The sequence below is a fragment of the Cupressus sempervirens genome, chromosome 11 (genome assembly GCF_028749045.1).
Source record: "Cupressus sempervirens isolate cs-2001-9-10 chromosome 11, ASM2874904v1, whole genome shotgun sequence".
NCBI lineage: Eukaryota > Viridiplantae > Streptophyta > Pinopsida > Cupressales > Cupressaceae > Cupressus > Cupressus sempervirens.
Genome location: NC_143128.1, coordinates 449,382,309 through 449,403,495, shown reverse-complemented (window position 1 = coordinate 449,403,495; position 21,187 = coordinate 449,382,309).

Here is a 21,187-nt window from a genome sequence, read left to right as displayed (position 1 = left end):
CGAAACAAGCTCACCAATCTTCTTCTTTTTCTTCTAGAGTCACTGCCCAATCTCTTGTATAGTAGCCACTAGTGCCTATGCACCTTATTAGTACTCTTTTATCATAATGCACAACAACTTTAAAACTAGCGCTTGTACCCCGATAGGGTCCAAGGGTACAATCGATAGGCCTTGCTATTGTAATGTGGAGTGGAGGTGGCATCAAAGCATTAGTTTAAATCGTGAAGAGTTTGATACAGAGGGAAAACCAATTTTTGAAGCAAGTTGCTTTTTACATTCAAGCATCCAGATAAGAAGCAAGCACCAAGAAAAAGATAGATAGGATAAATGATATTGGAAAATGTTCTTCATGACTTGAGACGATCCCAAACATGCATACAGCCATCACTATGGAAATAAAGGTAATAAATATTTTATAATAAATCGTTATAGGTTGAAATTTGTGATACATAAAGGACCATCAAGTAGAATTGAAGAATTAGAAGTCTGACCATCAAGGACATGAATAGAGCACAGATTAGAAAAGAATCCATGTATAAATAGAAATTAATTGGCATGCAAGTATTCTTCTATTAATGTCCATATAAATTTGTTAAGAACATGCAGCAATAATGGTCTTTCAAGCCCCTCCTGCAAATTGCAGACTTATAATTACATAAAAAGTAGGTACTGCAATTAAATTTGATAGCAATCCAATGGAAGAGGCCAACCCCTATTAAGAAAGGGAAAAAGGCAGATACTAGTTTGAAAGACTGAGTAGCATGAAATATGATTAGAATTAAATATACAATATTCAAAGGCAGTGCTTGATCACAAGGAGATATCAATGTTTATGAATCTATAATTGTAGATTTGTCATGAATAATAAGCTTCAAATCAACTTACCAATAAAGAGTAAATTAATTAATTATGAAACGTGGCATTAAACCTTCCCATTACATTACATTTGCCTCATGATTTCTAAGTCTTCCTATACTTGCAATCATGACATAGAAGCCTCTAATTACACTAGTATTATTTGACCAGAACAGACCATAGTCACATTCGATTTGTTCCTAATCATTTGATCAAACAGGACTTTAACCCGAACTTTTAGGGAACTCCTAATCATGTACGTAAGAAAGAACCGTGTAGTTGTGGATAATTCTTTTGTATTTTTGTAGTTCTTGATGAAATGTGGAACCAAGCATATGAATTTCTGGATTGATTTTGATGGCAATGTTCTGATTTTTCTGCTCCAATCACAAATTGGTCTTATTTCTTGTTGCACTAATGATTTTATTTTGTTTTAAATACAAACATGTAAACAACATGTAGATTAAGTAGCTGGTTTTTTTCTAGTTAAAATCTATATAAAAAAATTAGAAATGGAAAAGAATTTGAAAATTATCTCGCTAAATGTCATTAAAAGCATTCAGTTCATTATCACAATACCTGCAACATTTCTAGATGGAATATTATCATAGACTACTCCATTTCCAATTTAATACAAGATGTGAATGATTTATTTAGAAATACGTTAACAAACTTCTTTAAACATCCATTAATTTAATTTTTAATAAACCTAATAAACACTAAAAGTCTGTTTTCTAAATATGGAGATTACCCTTTAGCAACCTCTTTAATAGAGTACATATATACTTTTGCTCGCCAAATGTTGAAAAACTCAATATTTTGGGATCTTGCCTTGTAGTTTAGAATGTAAAGTCAAATGCAATGGTACGAGTAAAATTTGACTAGTTCTTTTAAATTCTAAAAGAATATATGTAAGTAAATTGTAACAATGGCTATATTTTAAATGGAGGTCCAATTAGTTTTAATTTTTTTTATTTTGACAATTACATTTGTGCATACGAAGTTATTCTTGATTGAAAGTATTTAAAAAAGTTATCTTAGATATTAGAATTAGAATTTCCCATTCACTATTTTAAATAAAAATAAAGTAATATAGATCAAATGAATTTATTAATATTTATAATATATAGATTTTATAAGAATTCACATGTATTAAATATATATGTTTTTGATGGATAATTAAAGAATAATAATAAAAAGAGGAAGTAAGATCTCATAAATTGTAAGCAATTTAATCTTAAATATTAAAATGTTTATATATGGTTTTAAAAATTAATTCATTTAATGTTAAATTGAATTGAAAGTTAATGAACATTTTCAAGTTAAAAGTTTTCAAAGATATATCTTAAGATTTCAAATTTGTACTTAGAATATTATTGAACCTCATTAACTTAATGAGAACTGCCCTTAGAAAGAACATATAATATATCTATTATCCATTCTATCTTTCCTTTTAGGTATTTAGCAAATCTTCAAGATAAAACTCCATGCCAACAATAAATTTGAAAATTCTCTTTGTTAGCATAAAAAGCATTTACCTTGTTTGAAGCAACGATAGTTGCTTTGTATCATTGTTAATTGCTAATCAAATAGATGCATAGAGGATGGGTTTAAAATTGCTTCTTCATGGTGTAATTCATGGCAACAATGTTTAGTGGTTTTAGCTATTGTAATTTATTCATTTTCATTTAAAGCTTTGTGATATTTAGTAGAAAAGAATAAGAAAAGAATGTATCTTTTAAGTAGGTAAAAATATGAGTTAAGAATAAAGAACGGTCATATAAATAAAATAGTTATTATTTCATTTATCGAGGTGTGTAGGTGGCATCTTAGAATTTTGTGAAAAGTTCCTTAAGTCATGCATTTAATATTTGTTGTGATGGACAAAGGCAATGTAATTTTATTACATCAACTAGGGCCTACCCACCATTCAATTGGAAAATTGTTGTCTTTCATATATATAAATTTATATGATTTAATTGTTTCAATTTATTAACTTCACTTGAATATTAATATATTTATATTTAAATATTATTTAAAACATATTCTAGTTATGTGTGTCATTTTATTTAAATAACTAAATTGTGTATTAAATTTATTAGAATAATTTACTTATGTCAAGATAAAAAATTATTCTAACCCAACAACCCTCTTTGATAAGAGCAACATCCCTCTCTAATAAGAAAGAGGCTTGTGTAGGCTCTTGTCTATTTATAATAATCATGTTTAATATATCTATATATACTGAACTATTTTCTAAAGAATCTATATTATATTATTCTCTAAATTATAGTAAAATGATTAACATATTAAAAATTTTCATTTTATTGTTGGTGAGCAATAAATTAATTCTGAAAATATTTATATTTTTAAAAATACTCATGTTTCTCTTATATCATTCAATAACTAACTAAAACTAACCAAGGATACCAAAGAACAATTATCAAATACCTACTATGCAATTTTTATCTAAGATAATATTATAGAATAAATAAATCATATCCTGAACTAATATTATCAATTGACAATTTATAAAGAGACACCTAGTTTTAAAAATATAATTTCATCTTGATGCCATACTCTAACCTCCATCTTCACTTAATTTAATGAAAATAATTTAGATATTTACACTTATTAAAAATGAATCATTACATACCTATCTTCATTAAATGACTAAATCTTTTATTTCAAATTACATCTAAATACATTATAAATTACAAATAAATTAAAGAACAAGTGCAAAAAATAGACTCTGAAAGCTTGTGAAGTTGCTGGCGGATTGTAAAAGCATTACTTGTAAAGCTTGTAAAATATCTGGCTGATCTTAAAGGGATTGTAAAAACTTTCTTTGAACTTCCTTGTATTTACTCAATTAAACAGAACAGTAGAGCTAAATTACACGTAAAATCTACAGTAACTACGGAGAGCATTTTTAGGGCCAAAAAGATGACTGCTTGGAGGACTGTAAAGGGAAAGCTAAGGCAATCAAGATCATGACCTAGATCAAGACAGCATTTCCTGGAATAATTTGAGAGAAAGCCTCAAAATTTAAAGGTTAGAAGTCTTGAAGCAAGAAAGATCCAAGATTTCTATATAATGTGAGATTTGGAGCAAAAGAATCTTTAGTCAAAATAAAATGAAGCAGGCTCGTGGAATGTATTATCCTTTTCCTCAAACCAGGAATAGTTTTGTGACCACAGTGAAACATACACATAGCTAACAAAATGTGAGTGCCTGAGACACACAAGTTGTGAACATTTTCACATTTAGCTCCCTTGGATACTTTTTTCTCAGTTTTGGTTCACTCTCGTTTTCTTTTGCGGTATTTTTCTTGCAGCCCTAAAATTAGGGCTTTCCAATGTTTGAGCTCATGCAGACTCCAGAATACCTCAAGCCACTGCTAAGATAGAAAATAAGCTCTTCCACAACAAATAGAATTGAAGAAAATACTGTCACAGATTCTACAAAAGCTTTAAAAACAGAGATTCAGCTGAATTCTTTACCAGAAGATTGCCGCCTCCACCACCGGGCAGACGCAACGGGGAGCTTAGCTTATAATTCCCTCCCTAAAGATGAATCTCAGTGCCTCCAAATTCGGACACGTCGGGCATCAACTGATTTACAGTGTCTTTTCATTTGAAATCATACCCATATTTTTTCCACCTCAACTACTCCATAATCTGTCATGTTAATAGATTTGATGGCTTGTTTAGTGGCTAACCTCGAAAATCTGCCTCCTACAATCCAAATATCTTCTTCTTAATTATAAGTGAATTGGAAATAACAACAAAGAAAACGCTCATAATAAAACAACTCAGAGTAAGAGTAAGATAAGAAGCACCCTTCTATTCACAATTTCTTTGATATGAGATCTTCTCTCTAAATAACTTTGCTACTGTAAATAGTATGCCTTGCGCATTATTTATATATTTTAGCTAGGGTGGTAATTCATAGTGAGCACCTCCGTGTCTGATGCGAGTTCAAAGCAGGGTGCTCGATGGCATGTTTATCCAGTAGTCTAGACGGATGAGGAGAAGCCCACCGTAGAAGCTTCGTGGCACCATTCCTACCAGTAACTCACTGGCAAAGCCACCACAGTAGCTCCAATGCAGCATACACCGACATTGTGAGTCAGAGCATCTGCCAGCACAACAGGAACGATCGGCAACGAACATTTCGATGACAAAGTTCCCGTTTGGAAGCTGCAGCATGAGGAATTTTTGGTGGGCTATCGCCCAGGTGAAAGCCTATTGGCTAATAAGTCTCAACTCTAGGAAAAGTATAAAGCTTTCAATTTTTCAATAAAATTTTTTCTATTAAAATATTTTATAAGAGGAATAAATTATTCGATAGGATTTACCTTGTTTTCATAAGCAAGAGTTAATTAATCACATACAAAAACACATTAGGATTATTTGATTTGTATGATCTTCTATTTTTAGCCTTTGATTCTCTCTTAGAATATTTAAAAGAAAAATGACCAATTTTCTTGGAATGCCAACAAAGAAAAGAAAGTTTCTTGTCTTTAGGGTCTCTTTTCACAGTCAGTGAAACAAGCTCATCAATCTTCTTCTTTTTCTTCTGGAGTCACTGCCCAATCTCTTGCATAGTAGCCACTAGTGCATGTACTCCTTATTAGTACTCTTTTATCATGTAATGTCCCCATCTTTTTAGCAACTCAATGGAGTTCTTAGCCTTCACGTTCTCCAAAGGCTAAGTGGAGAAATAAGGAGAAACTAATTAAATTAATTTCTTATACAGTCATTAAATAAATTTAAATTAAAAGGTGACTTTATATTTAATTAATTTAATTTTCTAGAAGCGTAATTAATTATTGTATTGCAAGAGAGAAACTTCTAGAAAGTGCATTAATTATTGAAAAAGGGGAGCCTCTAGTAATTTCATTTTCTAAAAGCACAATTAATTATTGTATTGCAAGGGAGAAGCCTCTAGCGAGTGCATTAATTATTGGACAGGGGGAAGCTTCTAGAGAATGAAATTAATTAATATTTTATTTCCTTCTAGAAGGGTCAAGGAAAATAATAAATAGGGGTGAGAGCCTCATTGTTGAGCATCCAATTATTGTCAATGGCATTTGATGAGAACTTGGATGTGTGAGTTACAGATTTGTTCTTGGCATTAGAGGACTTTTATCCTCTCTTCTGACCTTCTAGACATCATTCCCTTAGGGTGTGGCCTTTGGAATTCATTGCTATCAACTCATTAACAAGCAACTTGGACGCATTCCCAGCTACAAGCGGATTGGGTGTAATTAGCGAGTGGAAGAGTTTGTTATGTATTTGGTTTTATGATGTTGGAGTAATTAGTGAGTTTGCTATGTATTTGATTTTATTAGTTTGAGAACTAATATTATTTCAGCAGTGGTTCAATCTTTAGTTTTCATAAATTCCTTCTTGGTTTCAAAATCTATGCAAAAACATTAGAATCTTTATAAGCAGTTGGTTCAATTCTTGGACATTTCAAGGGTGTCCATTACAGTGGTATCAGAGCTATAAGTCTTGCCATCCTATGGAGGTCTTATAGAGAATTTTTGATAGTCAGATAGAGGGAAAAGTGTTTGACAAAATGTCAAAACACTAAAATCAAAGATTAAAAAGGCCAAGTATTTATGTTTGAGCATGCGACAGGGACTATAATTTCCATAATACCAGAGCAAGACAAAGTAAGAGTTCAAACTTGCAGAGCGAACAGGCTAGTTCATCCATGCAAAGGGACATACAATCCAGTCATCCAGACACAAAGGAGATATTCTTAGAACAAGACAACAATATGGGTGACCAAGATGATAGGAATATTGGTCCAGATTAGGAGGATGTAATGTTCAAATGGTTACTAGGTACATTAGAGGAGGGGAAGCGTATGCAACAGGAGTAGAACAAGAAAATGTATATGATGTTGCAGCTTATGGCTAGACAAATGGGCATCAATATTAATTCAGGTGATGCCAACAATGGAAACAATAAAAATGGGGGAAATGACAAAAATAGGGGCAATGATAATGGAGGTCGAGGCAACAACAATGGTCTTGAGAATAACATTAATGGTAATAATGGATATGGCAACAATGGGAAAGAGGTTGATAAATTTGGACATGTTGCATGCCCAACTCAAACAGAGAGCTCAAGACCACTTCTACCCACCTTCCCACCCAAAGATCCAATTCAACTAGTTAATGAACCACATATTGGTAAGTTACATGATCAATTCAAGAGGGCCTCAGAGGCTAGTGGATCAAAGTTTCAGGCAGATATTGCCATCAAAGATTATACGGACTTGAGTATGAGACACATGCCCAGATTAAGAGGGAGAAATCAAAACTTTGAGTTGAGAAAGAAAGTTGGGAAACTTTCTTTACCTTATTATGATGCTTCAAGGAAGATTATCGCACAAGCTTGGTTACAAAAGGTAGATACATACTTGCAGTTGAATCTTATGCCTAAGGAGGAGGCTATAAAGTATGTGGCTATTCACTTGGATGGACCAGCACATGAGTGGTGGCACCATGGCATGGTAACCTTGGGGCATAATCAGATCACATCTTACAAGGAGTTCACTGAGAAGCTCATAGAGAGATTTGATAACAGGGATCCTGAGTTACATTTTAAGGAGTTGGCACAACTCAAGCATCATTTGAGACATATATCAGTGAATTTTAGAAGTTAGTTGTGTTGGTCACAAATATTTTAGAGAGGAGGTTAGTATTGTTGTTTATAGATGGACTCTCAGATCCCTTGCAAGGTTGGGTCAAGGGGCATGACCCAGCTATGTTATAGGAGGCCACTAAAAAGGCTCATGACTTAGCACCTTCTTCTTTTAGGAGAAGATTTCAGCACATGGATTCTTATATGAAAAAGGACAAGGAGAAGGGAAAAAAAAAATTTCACAGGGATGCTCAACCAAAAAGGGATAAGTTGGATAATGACACCCTGAATGAGTTGAGAAAGAAGAAGCTATGCTTTCATTGCATAGAGCCTTGAGACTTATCTCATAAGTGTCCCCTCATGGCTAAAGTAAACCAAATGGAGTATTTCTTAGTAAGGGAGTCACAGTTAGAGAGGGAGGATCAACACTCTAATTCAAATGAGGATAGCACAACAAAGGAGAGCAACATTCTTCAGGATGAGAAGTCATTGACACAATTAACAAGGTCTTAGAAGGAAATCACATTTAAGGTTAGGGGTACTATCTAGGGGTAGAAAGTGATCTCACTCATTGACACTAGGGTTACACATAACTTCATGGATGTACAATTGGTATCCAAGAGAGGTTTATAGACTGAGGAGCACATCGGGTTTAGAGTCATGGTAGCTAATGCTGACAAATTATTATGCACTCGAAAGATATCTAATCTTCGCATCAAGTTTGGAGATGGCTATGAGTTGGAAGATGAGTTCTATGTAGTAGACATGGGAGACTATGATGTCATCCTCGACATGACATGGATGGCCTCACTAGTTGAGTTCATACTCAACCTAACAAAATTGGAGATGAGGTTTCAGCATGAGGGGAGAACTGTTGTACTTAGAGGACTTTTAGATGGGAGTTTTCAAGTAGTCTCCTTGAGGAGAATGTAGAGACTTTTTCAACATAATGACATAGAGTGGGCAGCAGAATGTTTCACTATGCCAACTTCACAGGAGCCACAGGTGAAGAGTCATCCACCAGATATCCAGGAGATACTTGACAGGCACACTAAGGTATTTGGTGAGATTTTGCATGGGGTTCCTCTTGACAGGGGGATAGAGCATGTTATTGAGCTCAAGGAGGGAGCCAAACTAGTTATGATTACTCCTTATCGTCATCCTAAGAAACACAAGAATGAGATAGACAAGGCAATTAAGGAGTTGTTAGAGATGGGGCATATCAAACCTAGTAAGAGCCCCTTTACTGAAACAATAGTATTGGTAAAGAAGAAGGATGGGATGATGTGCATGTGCATTGATTACAAGGTATTAAATAAGAAGACCATTAAGAACAGATATCCCATTCCACGGATAGATGAGCTGATTGATGAATTTCATGGTACATGCTTTTTCATGAAGATTGATTTATAGTTAGGTTATCATCAGATTAGGATGAAGGAGGAGGACATTGAGAAAAAAACTTTTTGGTGTCACTATGGCCACTTCGAATGTTTGGTTATGCCATTTGGGCTAACCAATGCCCCTGCTACATTCCAGAGTTGCATGAATCAGGTATTTAGAGGGCAGCTTAGGAGATTTGTCCTAATTTTCTTTGATGACATTTTGGTCTTCAATAAGACTCGGGAGGAGCATTTACAACATCTTGAGATGGTGTTGTCCATTTTGGAGTCACTATATGCCAAGGAATCTAAGTGCAACTTTGGGTTGATTGAGTTACTATACCTTGGGCATATCATCAGTGTAGATGGAGTTCAAGTAGATCCCAAAAAGATTAGAACTGTTGTTAATTGGCCTATTCCTACGAACCTTACACAGCTTAAGGGGTTCTTTGGTCTCTATGGGTTTTATAGGAGATTTGTTAAGGAATTTTCACAAACTGCTGCACCCTTGATAGACCTTACCAGGAAAGGAGCCTTCGTATGGACAGGGGAAGCTCAAAGACGCTTTGATCATTTGAAGAAAGTGATGTCATCATGTCTAGTATTAGCTCTACTAGACTTCACAAAGCCATTTGAGCTTCATTGTGATGCGTCAGGTAATGGGATTGGGGCAGTCTTGATATAGGAGAAGCATCCCATTTCTTTTGAGAGTAGGAAGCTCTGTGGAGTGGAGAGGAGCTATTCCATCTATGATCAGGAGATGTTGGCTATTATGCATGCATTGGCCAAGTTTTAGTCCTACCTAGTTGGGGGGGTGTTTGTTATCAAGACTGATCACAACAACATTAAATGCTTCATGAGCCAACGTGATTTGAATGATAGACAACATAAGTGGATTATGAAGTTGCAGGCTTATGACTTTGACATTGAGTTTGTCAAAGGTAAGAAGAATGTGGTGGTAGATGCTTTATCCAGGAGACCTCATATTTGTGCTCTAGCTGAGATTACAAGAGATTGGAGAAATAAGATTACGACAGAGTATGTGAGGGAAACTTGGGCTTCTAGAGTGATTGTAGGCACCATACAAGATGATCGTTATGTGGTGATGGACGGATTGATCAAGTTCTAAGGTAGGATATATTTGATTCCTTCATCACAATTTAGGGAGGTAATACTGAGAGCATTCCATGATGTACCTACAACTAGACATCTAGGGGTCTTTAAGACCTACAGGTAGATCCCTGAGTGGTTCACATGGAAAGGGTTCAAGGATGATGTTCAAAAGCATGTCAAGGAGTGTGCAGTTTGTCAATAGAATAAGGCAAAGCACACATATCTTGCAAGGTTGTTACAAACCTTTACCCATGGTTGATCTTTTCTTCAAATAGATATTCAGGTTACATAGGCTACCTAGTTTCATTGTCAGTGATTGGGATAGTAAATTTATGAGTTTTTTTGGCAGGAATTATTTGGGTTGTGTGGCATAGATATTACACCTAGCACTAGTTATCATCCACAAACAAATGGGTAGATAGAGATTGTGAATAAATGGGTGGAAGTATATTTGAGGAACTATGTGACTACACAACAAAGGGCTTGGGCCAAATGGCTACATATGGGAGAGTACTATTATAACATCACTTATCATATGTCAATCAAGATGACTCCATTCATGGCACTGTATGGTTATGAAGCACTCAGTTTCATGGATCTTGTTTTGGGGGATAATAGAGTGCCCAAAGTAAAAAAACTTCTTGTAGGATAGTTAGGAAATTTTGAGGGTTCTCAAGGAGAATATACAACAAGCCCAAAATCAGTAGAAATTGTATGCTAACCAGCACTAGATAGAGTGCAACTTTGAGGCTGGGGATATGGTTTACTAGAGGCTACAACCATACAGACAATCATCACTAAAGAAAAGTGGAGCAGAGAAGTTGAAGCCTAGGTTTTATGGTCCCTACAACATGATTCGTAAGGTGGGCGAGGTTGCCTACAAGATTGAGCTTCCAGAAGGCAGTCAGGTGCATAATGTGTTTCACGTGTCGAGGCTTAAGAAAGCCATCAGTTAGAGAGTTGTGCCTTCTGCAGAATTGCCACCATTAGATGAGGAGGGGAAGCTCATATTATTTCCTGAGGCTATTCTGGATACTAGGGAAAGGACTCTTTGAACAGGTTGATTAAAGAATATTTAGTCAAATGGAGACACCTGCTAGAGGAAGATGCTACTTGGGAGAGTGAGCAGGTGCTACAGCAAACAAGACCAAGATTACTTGAGGACAAGCAATTTCAAGGAGGGTAGACTATAATGTCCCCATCCTTTTAGCAACTCAGTGGAGTTCTTAGCCTTCACGTTCTCCAAAGGCTAAGTGGATAAATAAGGAAAAATTGATTAAATTAATTTCTTATAAAGTCATTAAATAAATTAAAATTAAAAGGTGCCTTTATATTTAATTTATTTATTTTTCTAGAAGTGCAATTAATTATTGTATTGCAAGGGAGAAGCTTCTAGAAAGTGCATTAATTATTGGAAAAGGGGAAGCCTCTAGTGATTTAATTTTCTAGAAGCACAATTAATTATTGTATTGCAAGGGAGAAGCCTCTAGTGAGTGCATTAATTATTGGAAAGGAGGAAGCTTCTAGAGAATGCAATTAATTAATATTTTATTTCCTTCTAGAAGGGTGAAGGAAAAGAATAAATAGGGGTGACAGCCTCATTTTTTAGCATTTGATTATAGTGAATGGCATTTGATGAGAACTTGGATGTGTGAATTACATACTTTTTCTTGGCATTAGACAATGTTTATCCTCTCTTGTGACATTCTAGACATCATTCCCTTATGGTGTGGCCTTTGGAATTCATTGCTATCAATTCATTAACAGGCAGCTTGGACACATTTTCAGCTACAGGCAAATTGGGTGTAATTAGTGAGTTGAAGAGTTTGTTACGTATTTGGTTTTATGATGCTGGAGTAATTAGTGAGTTTTCTATGTATTTGATTTTATTAGTTTGAGAACTAATATTATTTCAGCAGTGGTTCAATCTTCAGTTTGCATAAATTTCTTCTTGTCCATGTTATATGGTTTCAAAATCTATGCAAAAAAGATTAGAATCTTTATCAGTAGTTGGTTCAATTCTTGGGCATTTCCAAAGTATCCATTACATATCATAATGTACAACAACTTTAAAATAAGTCTTAACTATAGGAAAAGTATAAAGCTTGCAATTTTCCAATCAAAGCTTTTCTATTAAAATATTTTATAAGAGGAATAAATTATTCAATAGAATTTACCTTGTTGTCATAAGCAAGAGTTAAGGGTCTCAGAATATTATAGAAAACTTCATCTTCTAATATAGTTCATCTAGAGCTTTTTATACCTATGGCAATTTCAGTAATTATTTGCACGTATGACCTAATAAATTCATTTTCTTGCATCTTAGCACTCTCTAACTTAGATTTACAATTCTACAACTTGATTTATTTTTATGTTTATCACCTTCATACAATCTCTTTAACTTAGTCCAAAAATGATAAGAAAGATCTAGACCTTTTACCTCAATAAATTCAACTTCTGAAAGTGTAGTAATGAGTTCTTCCCTTGCAATCATATTATTCTATAAGATATTATTTTCCTCATCTATACATGAAGCTAAATCATTCTCTTTCTTAATATCAACTTTTATCTTTCTAATCAACCATTAGTCAATTCCCATGTAGATCAAGTACATTCACATGTTATCCTTCCAACTATCATAGTACTCACCATCAAGCTTCAGACACTCCTTATAAGCCATGGATCTCCTCAAGTTGTAAATCTTCCTTCTCAAAGAAGGTGTGATGCCCCACACACAAGTGAGAGAGGGGTGGTGAATTAGTTGTGAGTAATTAAACTTAAATGAAACTTATTAATTTCAATTTCAACAATTAAAAAAATGATTCATAATAAGAGATAACCATACACCATAACAATATAATTATTTGACTAAGGAAACTCTTGATGAAAGGGAAAGTCCCATTGGGGATGACACCTACAAGATAGTATACTAACGCATATTTTCTTGTGAAAGGATGTGGCCTTACTAGGAGTCAATTACAATGAATTCAATATAATAGTTGTTGTTAGAGGACAAATTCTTGTTAGTAGATGTTAAACCCTAGTTAGAATTTTCTAACGCTATTAAATATTAATAGGGAAACAACTAGACCCATGATTAATTGGTCTTGCCCCAAATGTGGTGAAAGATTCACTAGAGTCACCCACAACATCATTGGTTAAGGATAAACAATAAACTATTCTAAGTGTTCTTGCAAATTTCCATAGAATGATCTTCATTAAATAAAAAATATACCTTATAATAAACCAAATAGTGTACAATAATAACATCAAACACACAACTAAGTATAGATTATATATCCAAAAGAACAAAATTTTAAACCAAGAAAATTGACAAACTAATCAAATCATTCATCATCTATCATACTTCAATCAGTCACATCTCCTTCATACTTGTTTCCATCCTATGTGATCATAGACACTACACCTAGAGACATCTTTGAGTCTCCATTCTAACTACACACTCTAATTCTTGTTGTCATGCCTTGCTCGGGAACCCAAGAGAAATTAACCTACTATGTTGCAATGTTTTATTGAATATTTTTTTCCTTAAAAGTTTACACAACATCAAGGTAATAATGCGGAAGAAAAATATACATACACATATAATCAAGTACACATAAAAAATTACAAATATAATTTTATTCTTGAAGTGTTCCTTCATGTTGAGTCACGTTTAAGGAAGTTTTATCAAATAGTTTTAATCTTAGGTATAATATTCATAATGATAAATGACTAAGATATACATAATCTCATAAGTAAATACATAAAAACAAATGATATGATAAATAATATTTAGATAACAACATCCACTACAGATGTAGCAGGATATGCAATAATAAATATATCAAAATCCAATACATCATCCTGTAGGATCTAAAGATACCAAAATACATGAATACATAGATACAATATTTGAATAGACAGTCTCCAAGATAATAATAATAATGGTACAATTACATTAATGAAATATCCAACATTAGTGCTAATCTATGCGGGAACTCAAATGGTAAGAAGTCACTACCTCTAGACTACATGATCACCTAATCAGGCTCCCATTCCCACCATGCATGGGAGATAATTTGTGATGCACACAAGGATAATAAAACCACAAAATCAACAACACAAATCCTAAGAAAGGATCCCAAAAGCTCTGTAAAATGAGTGGTACTACTCAAACAAAAAGACGCTCCCAAAAGCAACCCAAAAAAAAAACATAAATATAAATGTATAGGGAACCTAAGATGCATATGGGGAAGTGTCATCACATGAGTCAAGTCTAATGTTACCATGGAAGTCTCTTTGATTCCTGACCCCCTAGTGACTCTATGCGGCATTAGTAATCCTTTCATATGAACAAGGAAACTAACAATGAAAGATCACAATCAAGCATCTTCTCCCACTCCTATCCTAGCTTGTACTAGCGCTCAAGGCACGAGTGAGGAACACTTAATCTTTTTAATTCTTTTTAAAACCCCCCATATAGTGTGTAGTATTATCACTTAATTAAGTTACTTACAATGACCTGTGCTAGCAACAACTTAGGACCCCAACCCCCATTGCAAGCCACTTCCCCCCTATACACCTAGATAACCTAATAATTCAAATAATACCAAAAAAATATTCTCATAAATCATAATCATGAAAGTCACCAAAGTAAAATAATGGACCATAAGAAATAATATCACATCTACACAAGGATCCAATGTCCATCTCAATATAATATCTCAAATAATCATCCATCTCATAATCATAGTAACAATCGATAAAGTCTCATAATCACAAGAACAAAAAAACCAATATCAATAACATCCATCTCCATCATAGAGTACATCACACATAAAGATAACCATTCAAATTATAGAATAAATCATAAAATAACATACTCCCTAACACAACCAGTTCAGAACTTAGGTTAACATAAGCAATAACATAAGGTGACCAGGTAAATCAGACGTAACAAAATAATGATCATCACCCCTTTTGGTTAAAAGGCATAATGATCAGATCAAGAATGATCACTCAAACTTACACTCCAATTTATACATGGAATAATCAAGATATAGAAATGGTTATATAATTTCAAATAGAAAATAGAATCCCATAGCCTCTAGTGTGCAATACTAATTGGCCAACTACAAAACCCCCAAAACATCATAAAAGAAAATACAACAAAACCATATAGTAAGAAATCATAATAATAATACAAGTTTACTTTTGCAATGAAAGTAATTTATATTGTAAAGTACAATTTGGCTATTAGATTTTATGTTCAAAAATATGTATAAATTCCTATGGTATAAGTTTAAATAAATTCTTCATATATATTAAATCATAATGATTAATCAATATTATAATGATATAATTTCCTATAATTTATTGAATAATTTAATATTCAACTCAAAAAATTATCTATTAATCAAGTATCAACTCCATTAATATTTTATCAATTTTGAGTATAACATATTATCATATTATTAATTTAAATGATCTTAGATTATAAAAGCCTTAGTTAGTAACACAAAGTATTAGATCAAATATTTTTCTATTAGAGATAGAGTATCAAATTAATTACAAGAGATCAATGAACCACCACATAGGTTGCTCACTATACACAAAACAAGAGAACATCCTACCATGCATCAAGACTAAAACTAGTTACGAAATATACATAACCATCAACACAAAATTAAGAGATTAGATTAGAAAAAAATTAAAACTAGTTCCATCCATCATTTTTGCTACTCTTGTAAATGGGATTATCCCAACCATCTCTATAGAGAAATTATTCCTCTTGAGCATTGCTTCTATCATTTTCATGAATGTCACTAGTCACTTCTGTAGGGCAGTCCTAAATAACTTGAAAATTTGGATTTTGTTGAGCTCCATCTTGCCCCTCACCAGAGTTGGATGAGATCCATTGGGTAATGTCACTAGGAGAAATAGTGTCTAAGTTCATGGGAACACAATTGGACAGCTGAATGTCCTCTTTGAAGATGAGTATTTTTCCTTCCCTTAGTAGAGCTAGAAATCTTTCCCTTGGGACCTCTAGAATAGCTATGACCTGTGACATTATGTGAGAGAGCGTGAGTTTCATATGAAACCTGGTAAGGTACCATTGTCTATGATGAAATAAATCCTCATTCCTTTGCTTCCAAATGATCCATAAAATTTTATTAGTAAGAGAAAACTAGAACAAATTGAGCTTAGTATCAAACATGTCAACAAAACCTTCAAGAATCTCATGCCAAGACAAACTAGGTTTGTGATTCCACTTGATGGGTTGACCAAAGAATATAGACCAAATTTTAAAAGCATGAATGCACTAAAAAAAAGATGCTCAAAAGACTTAGGGCAATTGCATAGGGAACTAAAGATAGACTGGTTGCCATAGGAGAAAAGAATTGCCCAACAATAGGCTTCTTAATAAGTAGCAACCACCTAGAGAAAAATTTGTAAGGTTCCACATGAGAATGCCAAAATAAATCTAAGATAAATTGTCATTTAGTGCATGACCAATCACAACGCAAGACTTGATTGATTCTATTAATAATAACCACATCATAATTCAATAAGTTACAAATTTTCTTGCAAGTTTTATCCTTCAATAGCTCACCATCATTCCATTTAAACTAATCAATATATTGTGTAGAAAGATAAACTTTGCCAAGAAATAAATTACCAACAACTTTGCAAATTAGGGTGTAAGTCTTCTTATGAGAGTAGGATAGTTAATACTTATTTTTCAGCTCATCCCAGGAACCAAAGTGGTTTTCCATCAGCACATCCTATAACAAAGAGATGCCTCTGGCCTTCCAGGTCTTAGCCAAAGAACATTGGGTTAAATCCAAGGGTTTATTATTGAGATTCACCCCCCACCACAAGGATCTATCAATCACAGTGTACCAAGGGTACTTGCTAACAAACTCTCTAGAATCCAATAAGTGTTTGACTTGGTTCTAAGCCTTCCATAAAGATTGAAAGATAACAAACCCAACCACCTTAACTTCAAATCCCCCCAAGACAATATCTATGATAGGAACATCTGCCAACTGTTTGCCTTTTTCAATTCTAGATTGAGAAATGTTGTTTATGACCAACACTTTCTAAGGCTAATTACCCTCCAAAGCTTTAATGATCCACTTGGTTGCTAAACCTATGCCCCAGAGTCTAATGCATTTCATTCCAAGACCTCCCAAGTGTTTGGCAATACAACACCACTCCATTTAATATAATGCCTTCTTATATTCCCAACAACATCAGACCACAAAAAATCCTTTAGAATTTTTTGTAGTATAATGAATTGATAATTAGAAAACAACCATGGTGAGGCAAAGTACATTGCATAGGAAGAAAAAATCTTTTGAACCACTTGAGTTCTTCCAGCAAGAGAAATCATATGAGATTTCCACCTACATTGTTTGTTCTCAATATTACCATAAATCTAGCTCCACACATCCTTGAGAGAAGGATCCAAAAAAAAGGGAAGGTCAAGGTATCTCATAATCTTGTCAGGACCTACCCATTGCCAAGATTTGTTAAGAACCCAACTAGGACGGCTATCATCCCACCCAATAATGGAAGACTTGATTTGAGATATTTTAGACCCAAAAGCTTTACAAAAGAGAAGAAGCCTATTAAGCATGTTGTCAAAATTATCTTCCTCAAGCATGATAAACAATGCAATTAACTTGGACTATTAATAATATTATAGGTAAGGCCATAGATCTTATCAATTCCTTTGAAATTTTTGTTGTCACTCACAACTAGAGAGAAACAAGTCAAGTTGTCTGGGCAGCTAATGTGGCATGCAAGAGTGATGAAAAGTTAATTTGGAATCACAATGATATCATCCCTATTGAGGGGTTTTTATTGATCGAGCGTGAAAAAGCTAGGAGTAAACAAAAGTGTTTCATTAATGATGAATATGCTAGCAATGAGTAATTATTATATGGGCAGGATAGGGAAGCGACATGAAATTATGAGAAGGACAGTGTATTACCATTCAATACCACATAGATTGTGGATCTTTTTTCTCACAATAATCCTTGGCTGCAATTTTGACTCCATTTTTCTTTTGCAAAGGGTTTTTTTGAGAAGAGAGATTCTTTGTTTTAGTGACAAGAAGATGAGAGGAAGGAGAAAATTGACAAGCTACAAAGAGTGGAAGAAGAAGAGTGAGATTTGGGACATACTAGAGCAAGGGAATTTTACTAGTTATATGGAAAAATTGAAAGGAAGTAATCCTTCCATTACCTGACAATTTATCAAAACATGGAAAGAGGGGAGTGTGTTGGTAGGGAATCAGAGGATGGAGGTTTATGAAGATATCATTACTGAAGCAACAGGGCTTGACATGGAGGGTATTAACTTCTATTGAGACAAGAAGCTCTCAGATCAAGTGGTCAAAGAGTTTGCGGACTTGGCTAAGGAACATAACAGATTGGTGAAAATCAGTAATTCTTATTTTATCCCTAGCTCCATTTAATGCCCCTAGAGATTTGTTATGTTTGTGTTGATTGAGTATCTTACCTTATATGGTCACTTCACTAAGATACATGGTCACCATTTCATGTTGGTTAATCATTTTAGGCATAGGGTTAGGATAAATTTACCCTTTTATGTTAGACATTCTTGGGGTAATTCCATTTTAGCCATTCAAAATGATCCTGAGGCAAATCACGCCTATCATGAGGGGTTAATGGTTTTAATAATGAACCTTCTAAAATCAAAAAAGGTGGATAGGCCTAGGCAGAGCAAGAAATCTCTAGATTGTGAGATAAAGGGTAGTGAATTTGAGGAGGATTTTGATGAGGAAATAGAGGATGAGGTGGCTGAGGTTGAAATGAAGAAGAGGAAGAAAGGTGATCTTGGAAGCTCTTTCAAGAAGAAAAGGAAGGAAAAGGAGAGTGAATCAGAACAAGATAGTGATTATGAGGAGGAGTAGAAAAAGGGTTTTTAGAAGAGAGGATCTTTGGGAAAGGTTTTGGGAAATAGGGGAAAGAATGTTGAAAGAGATTGTCCCCTTTGATGATGAACTCTTAATTAAGAGGGTTGAAAGAAAAAGAAAAAAGGCGCTTGCTCAGGATGCGAGTGATGATAATGAATTTAAGGAGATGGATCTAGATAGGAACAAACAGGGGGAGCATGAGGACTACTTTTAGCATAGTAGGATGGCGATGACTAGGGGTTCCTAAAGGGAATCATTGGTAACTCGGGGACAATAATGAAGGATATTAGTACCCTAAAACAAAAAATGTAGGATATATCAAGGGACTTTGATCATCTCAGTAAGATGGCAAGGGGGGAGAGAACACTGGGTTAGTACATTGATAGAATCTCTAAGGTTATTAGCAATGCGGAAGAGGTAAATAATTTGATGAAGCATGTGCCAACACTTGAAACCAAGAACAAGAATTTAGATCAATTAGGAAAAGATCTTCAAAAAATAATGGATGGTTGGATTCTAGAGTAAGTAACGTGGAGAAAGCAATCAAGAAATTGGCTAATCAAAATTGCATTATTTGAAAACCGTGGCTGACAACTTTAACACCCTGTTGAACAAGTTGGAGCAGAGTAAAGGCCAAGACTCCCATGTTGTAAATGAGGATCAGGGCCCAAGCAAGAACAAAAGGGCTAATTACAAGAAGAATAAAGGAGTGGAAGCAAAAAATATGGATGACATGAAAGCTTCTATGGAAAATATGAACATCTTGGCTGACCAAGTAGCAAACCTTTTGAAGACTTTGTAGGTTTCTGGTGGATGTCTTTTTGCTTTTATTTTGCTATCTTTTATTGGATATTTGTATGTTGGCCTCATGTTTTTTGGGATTTTTCTATTTGTTCTCTTTTGGCTTTGAGGCCTTCTATTCTCTGAACTTTTATGTTCTTGTTTCTCTGATACTTTATTAAAGGTTTTAGGTCCTTTAAAAAAACCTATTTTTATGTAATCAGAATAATGCAATGTCATTAGTAAAATATTCAAGAATCAAATCTTCATCATTAGGAATTCTAATACCTTTGAGAGGGGAGCCCAACTCATTGGCTTTAAGAATGTAGAGCCCGACATCTACAACCAAGACAAACAGAGATGGTGCAAGGGGGCAACCCTATCTAATGGATCTACCAAGATTAATAGTGTCAGATTATTCTCCATTAACATCAATGACTATAGAGGCATCTTTAATTAAGATGTTGACCCAATTGTAGAAAAAGAGAGGAAAACCCAATGCTTGGAGAACACTGCTCATAAATTACCACTTTATCTTATCATACGCTTTCTCAAAGTCTAGCAAAATCATACCCACATTTTGACCACTGTCTTTGGCCCACTTCATAGCCTTCCAACTAGTTATCATATTTTCTAGAATAAATCTCCCTTTAATGAAGCCAATCTAAGAAACTAAAACAATGTCATTAAGCATATTGGCAACCCTTCTCACAAGTAGCTTGGAAATAATTTTGTAGGACAGGTTTAGAAGAGTGATAGGTCTCCAGTTTTTAATGATAATTTTTCCCCCTCCTTTGGGAAATAAATTAATCATCCCCTTATTAATACTGCTACCAAGGGAAACAAATTAATAGGCCTCATCATAGAGCTACAAGAGTTCAGTAGAAATCCATTCTACATTCTTCTTATATAATTTAGCAGGGATGCCATCTGGACAAGGAGGCTTCCCATTGGCAAGAAAGTTAATAGTGTCTTCAATTTCTTGAATGTTAATGGTCAGAATTAGAGTCTTATCTTTCTTATTGGTAACCTTGTGAGGGATAAACTCAAATAGTTTTGAAGACCTTTGATATTGTTTTGGTCCATCTTTGAAGTAAAAAGTTCTTTGTAGTACTTATTAAAAGCCTTAATATCTCCTTATTCTCAGTGCTTAAGCCATTGTCAGTTTGAATAGTCTCTAAAGTTTCTCTAGCTTGCTTATTTCTAATCAGATTAAATAAGTATTTAGACCCTCTATCTCCATCCTTAAGCTAATTGGCTTTGGCTCTGACTTTTTGACCCTAGATTTTATAATTCTAAATATTTCTTAATTGAGCTTTAGTGTTAATTAGATCAATTTTAAGATTAACATCATTACCCTTATTTTGAAGATCTATTTCAATCTCATTAAGTCTTTTCTAAAAAAATTCTCATTCATTCTTTTATCTTTGGCTTCTTTAGTCCCT